We start from the raw sequence: 8,013 nt of genomic DNA on the forward strand, positions 1-8,013 counted from the left end.
CAGAAGCGTGTCAGTATGGCCCCCTATTTGTGCCTGTGCAGCAGCTCAGTACACCTAACAGGGTTTATTTGAATGGCAGAGCATGCCAGATTGGAAGACAGGGAAGGCTAATCGTGGACCAGAGCCCAGTGACTCACTCTGCAATATGTGACCTCAGAGGGTGATGCGTGTCATACCAGGATCCTTTACAGGACAGCTACGAGCTACTAAATGCTATAACAGTAACCCAAAGAAAGTTTCAATCTACTGTAGTCATAGTAGTAAATGAATGGATCTGAAGATAATCCCATCTGTAATGAAAGTTGAAATACAATATAGATTTTACATGATCAGGGTTGTAATAAACAAGTAAAAATAAATGTGTCAGTACTCAGTTTTAAAAGATGCCTGAAAATGTATTCCTCCAATCAATTCAGTTAAATTCCCCTCAGTTTAGTTCAGTTCAGATTTATGGAATGCAGTTCAATTTCATTCATTCAATTAAGTTCATTTTTAAATTAGTTTATTTAATTTGATTCAGTTTAGTTAAACTATTTGAGGTTGAGTTCAATTTAATTCATTTAATGTCATTCAGTTAAGTTCAGATCACTATAGTTCAATTTAATTTCTTAAATTCGACTTACCACAATTACATTTATTTTAGATCAACTTAATTCAATCCAATTAGGTTTGAAATGATTAAATTCATGTCATCTCAATTGATTCCGTCCAGTTCGGTTTAGCTGAATTCAATTCAGTACATTTAGTTCAGTTCAGTTCCATTTCTTTGACTGCACCAGACACAAGAACAGTCATTTCAGGGCCCTATCCAGAAAGAAAGTAAGCAGGTCCAATTAAAACCTGATCACACATTCATCCACTTCAAATACATTATATATTATGATGCATTTAGATAAAATTGGATTGAAAATTAAATTGAATTATTCTAGTCCAGTCCAATCTAATTAATCTAATTTCAAATGAATTTAATTCAAGTCTAATTATACTTCAATTTAACACACACAGATTCCCATAAAAAAAAACGGTGAATACAGTCCAACGTATCGTACTGACGATTATGTTGGCTCAAAAAGAAATGTTTTGTGTGCTGGAAAGATTCATATTTAACTGTGAGATTTCTGTAAAAATCAAAGGGAAGCTGGAATATATGGGGTTATACACAGTTAACATGGAGTGGGACCAAAGCCACACTTAAAAATTAGACCTTAATGCTTGAGTTGCCTGCAGGATTTAGAGAGCAGGCTCTAATAGTAAGTGGTCTTTTTGAAATCAGAAGTATAGCAATCAGAACACTGTGGAGATCAAGACTTCACAACAGTTGTTTCGAGATAAATTATTTAATTTTCACAGCTGTCGCTGAGGACATGGACCTTGGAAATCTAATTCAGAGACACCTCGTGGAGTATTGGACAAATTTTACACTAATACTATTAAAAGTTTGTGAAAAAACCTGCCAAGAACTTTACCTAAGTTCAGTCCTAGCTTTCAGAATCTGGCTGATCCATTCGGTGTCATATTCCTAACATCGATTCTTTTAGTGTCATCATTCTTTACATTCACAGTGCTTACAAAGGTTGCTGAAGAAAATTGATTTTAGAATTGTTAACAACCTTCTCCTCATTTTCCCTCAAACGGTACCAGCAGTAGAGGTTAAGCTAAGAATATTTTTAGACCCAGAGAAAGCAAAATGCAAACTTTGACAAAAGAACACTAAGGCAATGAACAAAAGGAAAAAGAACAAGTCATGCAGCACTTTGAAAGACTTTTGAGCCTATCTTTTTTATATATTCTGCTTAATATTTTGCAAAATTGCACAATGCATTTTATACCAGAGGGCTTTTTGCCCCGTTTGTTAAAGCAGTTAAAGGGCGAGATACCAATTAGTGAAAACTGTTATTGGATACTACCCACCTTTATCACATTATATCCACAATATCATATGAAAGAAAACATGTTTGTTTCAGTTGTACATCAGCATTAAACCAATCATTGACCTTATTTGAGGGTGGTTGAAGGTTATGTAAAGATGTTCTATGCATTTATGCTGGCTCTAACGTTTTTTTACTTTATTTTAATGATATAAAAAAGTCGCCTTCATGAGGACCAAAAAATTATAATATATTAATAATATATAATAATAATAATATATATATAAAATATATTCCTAACAGGGCACTTCGTTCTCAGACTGCAGGTTTACTGGTGGTTCCTAGAGTCTCTAGAAGTAGAATGGGAGGCAGATCCTTTAATTATCAGGCTCCTCTCCTGTGGAACCAGCTCCCAGCTTTAGTACGTGAGGCAGACACCCTGTCTACTTTTAAGGCTAGGCTTAAAACTTTCCTTTTTGATAAAGCTTATAGTTAGAGTGGCTTAGTTTATCAGGGAGGGAGCCTTCCTCCCTCCCTGTTGGTTGGAGTAAGGGGGAGTCAGGTTTAGCCTAAACCGGCTCATTTATGGTTGAGGTGCAAACACTCTATCCATTTCTGCTACCTGTATGACCCCTTCTCTTTTCCAATGGTTATAATCAGTCTGACAGAGGGAGGTATCCCAATCATTGTGGTTTTTAGTATAACAATGACCATCAGTGGGACCCTTTGTGAGGTGCCTTGAGACGACATTGTTGTAAATAAGCTCCGTTTAACTAAATAATCTGAACTGAAACTCTCTGTGTAGTTATGCTGCTATAGGCTTAGGCTGCTGGAGGACATAACAACCACTTTCACCCTCTTCGCTACATTCTCACACTACTCTCCAATTTTGCATTATTTGCTGTTATTTCAGTTTTTAACTTTATGTTCTCTCTCTTTTCTCTTCCTAGAAGCTACACCTGGCCTGACTCTGTGTCTAACTGTGACACCTTTCTGGAGAGGGGCATCGTCCGAGCTTCTGCTGGCAACAACTTAATGCTCACCCTCTACTGATGATCCACATGACCCTGTCTTTCAGTGTTTAACCCTTTCTCTCTCCTAGACATGGAAATTGACTGAGCTTTTACTGTAACTAATTATATGTGCTCTCTTTCAGACTCTAACCTTGAAAACTGGCTCAGAGTTTATCTGTTCTTTCTTTCTAGGTGAAACGACTAAAGGAGCTACATCCATTAACATTTACTGTTAATTCCCACAGAAAGTACTCCTGGATCAGTGCTTCTTTGTTCTTTTTGTGTCTCTGCTCTGTTCTCTCAAACCCCCAGTCGGTCGTGGTAGATGGCCGCTCACACTGAGCCTGATTCTGCTGGAGGTTTCTTCCTGTTAAAATTGAGTTTTTCCTCTCCGCTGTCGCTACATGCATGCTCAGTATGAGGGATTGCTGCAAAGTCAACGCCAGTGACTGTCCACTGTCTCTACATGCTCATCCGGGAGGAGGGAATGCTGCAAGTCTCTGACTGGATGCAATCTGCTGGGTTTCCTTAGATAGAAAAACTTTTTATCCAATTTGAATAAATAACTAACTTTGACTGCACTGTTCAATGGTTATGATTAATTAGAATGTATGTACCTGACTTTTGTGAAGTGCCTTGAGACAACATGTGTTGTGAATTGGCGCTATATAAATAAACTGAATTGAATTTAATTTAATTGAATTAAAGTGATCCTAATGATTTACAGAACGTGTTTTGCCAGTGGCAGTTTTCTACTTGGGCTTTGTGATTTACCACCCAATGCACCACTTCATCACAGGGTGGTATGAGCAGTTTAAAAAAATAAAAAGCATTTGTGAGTTGCACACACAACTAATTTTCTATTGCTCATTAGAATGCCCAGTCAATGGGGAGTGGGCAATACAGTTTAAGCTGTAACTAGGAAAACATGTGTCCATACACTGGGGAAGGCTAATGACACTGAAGCTGTTATTTGATTTGCAGATTGCCTATCCATAGCTAAATTTAAACACTACTTTACTCATTTTTTAAGGAATCTGGACTACATTTGATCATCGTTAGTCCAACAAAAAAAAAAATACACGTACTGTCCTCTTTATTAGGCGCACCTTGGTAGTACTGGGTTAGACCCCTGTTAGCCCTCAGAACTGCCTTTATTCTTCATGCCATAGCTTTAACAACATTTCAGAAAAATGTTTCTGAGATTTTGGTCCATTCTGACTTTACATAATCACTTAGTTACTGCAGATTTGACTGCTGCAGTTCCATTGTTGTGAATCTCCTGTTTTACCACATCCCAAAGATGCTCTACTGGATTAAGATCTGGTGACAGTGAGCTCATTGTTGTGTTAAACAGTTTAAGGTGTTTTGAGCTTTGTGACGTGGTGCATTATTCTGCTAGAAGTTGCCATGACAAGACAGGTACACTGTGGTCATGAAAGAAAGGACATGCTCAGAAACAGTGCTCATATGGTGCTAAGTGGTCAAAGGTGTGCCAAGACAATATCCTCCATAAATTACACCACTGCCTTCAGAGCGAACCATTGATACTAGTCAGGACAGACCCATGCATCCATGTTGTTTAAGCCAAAGTCTGACCCAACCATCTGAACAGTTGAAACATTTTGGGTCAGGCAATGTTTTTACAATCTGTCATTGTCCAAGACTCGTGAGTCTGTGTAAATTGTTGCTTCAGTTTCTTGTTTTTAGCTGACAAGATCTGGTGGAGCCCACAGATTCTTTAAATACGGTTTTGAGGTTTTAAATGTTTAGTCTATTTGTAAAAACAAACAAATATCAGGCACACAGGGAGAGGAGCACCCACGGCAGCTTTCATGCAACATCCAGCCCTGTTGACTTTATGTATTTAAATTTAAAGATGAGACAATTTTTTTTTTTTTTTTTATGATTAATTTAATATAAATCTTGATATATTCAAGTTTTTACTTTTTTACCATTTTATTGTCAAATCAAGCTAAAAACTAAGATCTGACCTTTGAGGATTTATTAATCTAGTCACACGTTCACATTCCAGTGTAGTTTGGTCTGAAGATGTGACAAACATTTCAAGATAATCTTGTTTGTTTGGGACACAATAAAGGTCATGCCATGTATTTCTTTTGACCTGCCAAGTCCACTAACAGTGAAAGCAGCAGTGGGAGAAGGTGGGAGATTCAGAAGATGTGTGATCACAGAAAAAATCACAGTGTGGCTAAGGCCCACATACACAGATTCCTTCGCACTTCAATAAGTACACAGACAAACATGAGCCAAGAGCCTTTTTTAAATCACACTTGCAAAAAATGTCTTTACTGTGTTTAAGTTACCATACCCATCCTGGATGAATTGTGGCAGATGGATAATCCTCAAGAAATTTGTTTACAATAACAGATCACCTGAAACCTGAGCTGAGGTTTCCACACACCACCACAGGCCGTTTATTCCTGGAATCTTACATAAGGCAGCGGTGGGTTCAGTTCACATCCAGCCAAACGTTCTTCTTTAGAAGTGTAAGAGGATTGAAGCAGCAAAGAAAAGAACACACCAAACAGTCACCCTTCTGCAAGGTGCCCTCCCAGAATATCTCTGGTTTATCTGCAGACATGCATTGTGGTGCAGTAAGCAAAGATAATGAAGTACAGCTCTGTGTCGGTGGGTAAAAAACTTTGCTTTGAGTAAATTGATTAGCAGGAAACAAAATGTCTTGTTATTGTTCCTCAAAATTGTTGCATAAAACTGTTGTGTGTCAGAATGGCTTACTTGATCGTACGATAATGATTGCACTGCAGTTGGGGTACATTGTCAAAAGAAAAGACACCTTCGCACCATAGGTTCGTGCTATTCAAATTGCCAGTTGGTGCTGCTCTACAAAGTGAAAGAAAACAGCATGTAGCTGACACAATAATATCCATGTGATCAGTTGGCTCTGTGACTTACTTGGCTCCCAGTTCCCATGAAAAGATGTAAAATGCACACCAGTCCCATTTGAAACGTTAGCTATTTTTCAGGTTTTGGGTTTATGCTCTGATCATGAATCTAGACCACATTATAAAATTCAGTGGGTGTCTCTGGGTGAAATTGTGCATCTTCTGAGTCACTCATATTTGCCCTTCTGGTGCAAAACAGGATTTTCTTAGGGTGCAAATATCAACTAAAGAGCTTCAAATTATTCAATCCTGTTTAACTTAAATTCATTACCTCCAGATTTGGATTGATTTTTAAACAGTAGTTCAATCACAAGCTGTATCACAGTCTGGTGCGGCAGCTCCATTGCCTTCTCTGCAGAGCATCCATCTCTCCAGAGTCTACAGAAGATCCTCAAAGACCCCACACTCTCAGCATGGACTTGTCACACTTCTCCCCTCAAGCCAGAGGTACAGAAGTGTGATATGCAGGAGCTCCAGATTGAAGAACGTCCGCTGCTCATTGCACACAGCTGATGTAACACATCTGCACAAACATCTTTGTATATTTTTGTAAGTTGTGTATTTTTGTATATTTGCATATAGATATTTGTATATTTCAATTGTTTGTATTATTACGTCTTCTGTTTATTTCTCATTTAAAGTGAGGAACAAAGAAACTATTTCAAAACATACACAGGGAAACATGCTTCTTGACTGTGTATAAGACAATAAATGTGAAACTGAAAATACAGCTAAGTGCAGTTTTCTTCCATTCAATCTAGTGGCAGTTTGGCTCAACACAGAGGGAGCTCGTGTTTCAAAAAGGCCCATGTGTTATAACTAGTGAGAATATTAAATAAGGTTTTAGAAATATATTGAATGATGCATTAATAACATTCTAAAAATGGAAGTTAAATGAGGCACACAGCTAGAAAACAATAACTGAGCATATACAGAAAACAAGCATGTCATGTCCAAGGGTTCGTAAAGCTGAAAGAAAAGATTCCCAATACACAGTTCAAGAGAGAGGATGGTTCTTGCCTCAAGTTTCTGATGATAAAATGTGCTCATGATGTACCTATGTAACCAATCCAATTGGATTATGATCAACATGAGGACTAAAACCCAAACCCTATGTTCATTTTGTAAAAAAAAAAAAAGATATTACATGATTGTTTATGGAGAAGTATCACAGCCTACAAAGACATGGTGGGGACTGTTGACTTGACAGTTGTCCAACAGACAGTTATTGGCTCCCTTCACAAAGAGGGTAAGACACACAAAAACAATGCAAAAGAAGCTACCTTTTCAAAGTATGCTGTATCCAAACAAAATTATGGAAAATTGAGTGGAAGGAAAAAGCATTGGAGAGAAAGCTGCACAAGCATCAGAAATTAATGCATCCTTGACAAGATTGTGAAGCATAATCCCTTCATGAGTTTGGGGGAGAGTCACAAGGTGTGGACTACATCTGGAGTCAGTGTTTAAAGTCATGCATTCCTTGTCTTAAGCCACTTCTAATTCAGAGTCAATATGAGAAGCTGCCTACCTTAGCTCAGGAGGAAAAGGACTGAATGATTGCTCAATTTTCTTTTAGATATAAGTAAGCTTTTCATTTTATCTGGAAAATTGAGGACTGAGGATTGCAGAAGCACCGAAAATATGCTCCTTTAGGTCCAAGGTGAAGTTTCCACAGTCAGTGATAATTTGGGAAGCCATTTCCTCCACGGCTGTTGGTTCAGTGTGTTTGATCAAGTCCAAAGTCAGCGATCTAGTAGGAACTCTTAGTGCACTTCATGCTTTTATCTGCTTACAAGATTTATGAAAATGCAAATTTCATTTTCCAGCAGGATATGGCACATGCCTTTACCTCCAAAAGCTCTGGTGTGTTTTAAGAACCACTGTATCTTGCCAGGAAACTAGTTTGACCAAAACCTTTTAGTAAAACTAAAGATTACTGTCAACAGGAAGATGAGACACCAGAGCCAACCTGCGATTGAAGGTTACCATTAAAGACACCTGGGCACCTAAGCAGAATCACATACCGATGAGCCCCTCCTAGACTGATGCAGTATTTCATGCCAAAAGAGTCCCGTTTAGTCCTATAATTTAAAGTTCATGAACACACTTTTTAGTGGGCCAACATTTACAAATATTTTCTTATTGGGCTTATGTCATAGTGCTGGTTTAGACTCTGATACCACACAACCACGAGAGGCAAAGATA

This window comes from Girardinichthys multiradiatus, chromosome 23 (genome assembly GCF_021462225.1).
Source record: "Girardinichthys multiradiatus isolate DD_20200921_A chromosome 23, DD_fGirMul_XY1, whole genome shotgun sequence".
Taxonomy (NCBI): domain Eukaryota; kingdom Metazoa; phylum Chordata; class Actinopteri; order Cyprinodontiformes; family Goodeidae; genus Girardinichthys; species Girardinichthys multiradiatus.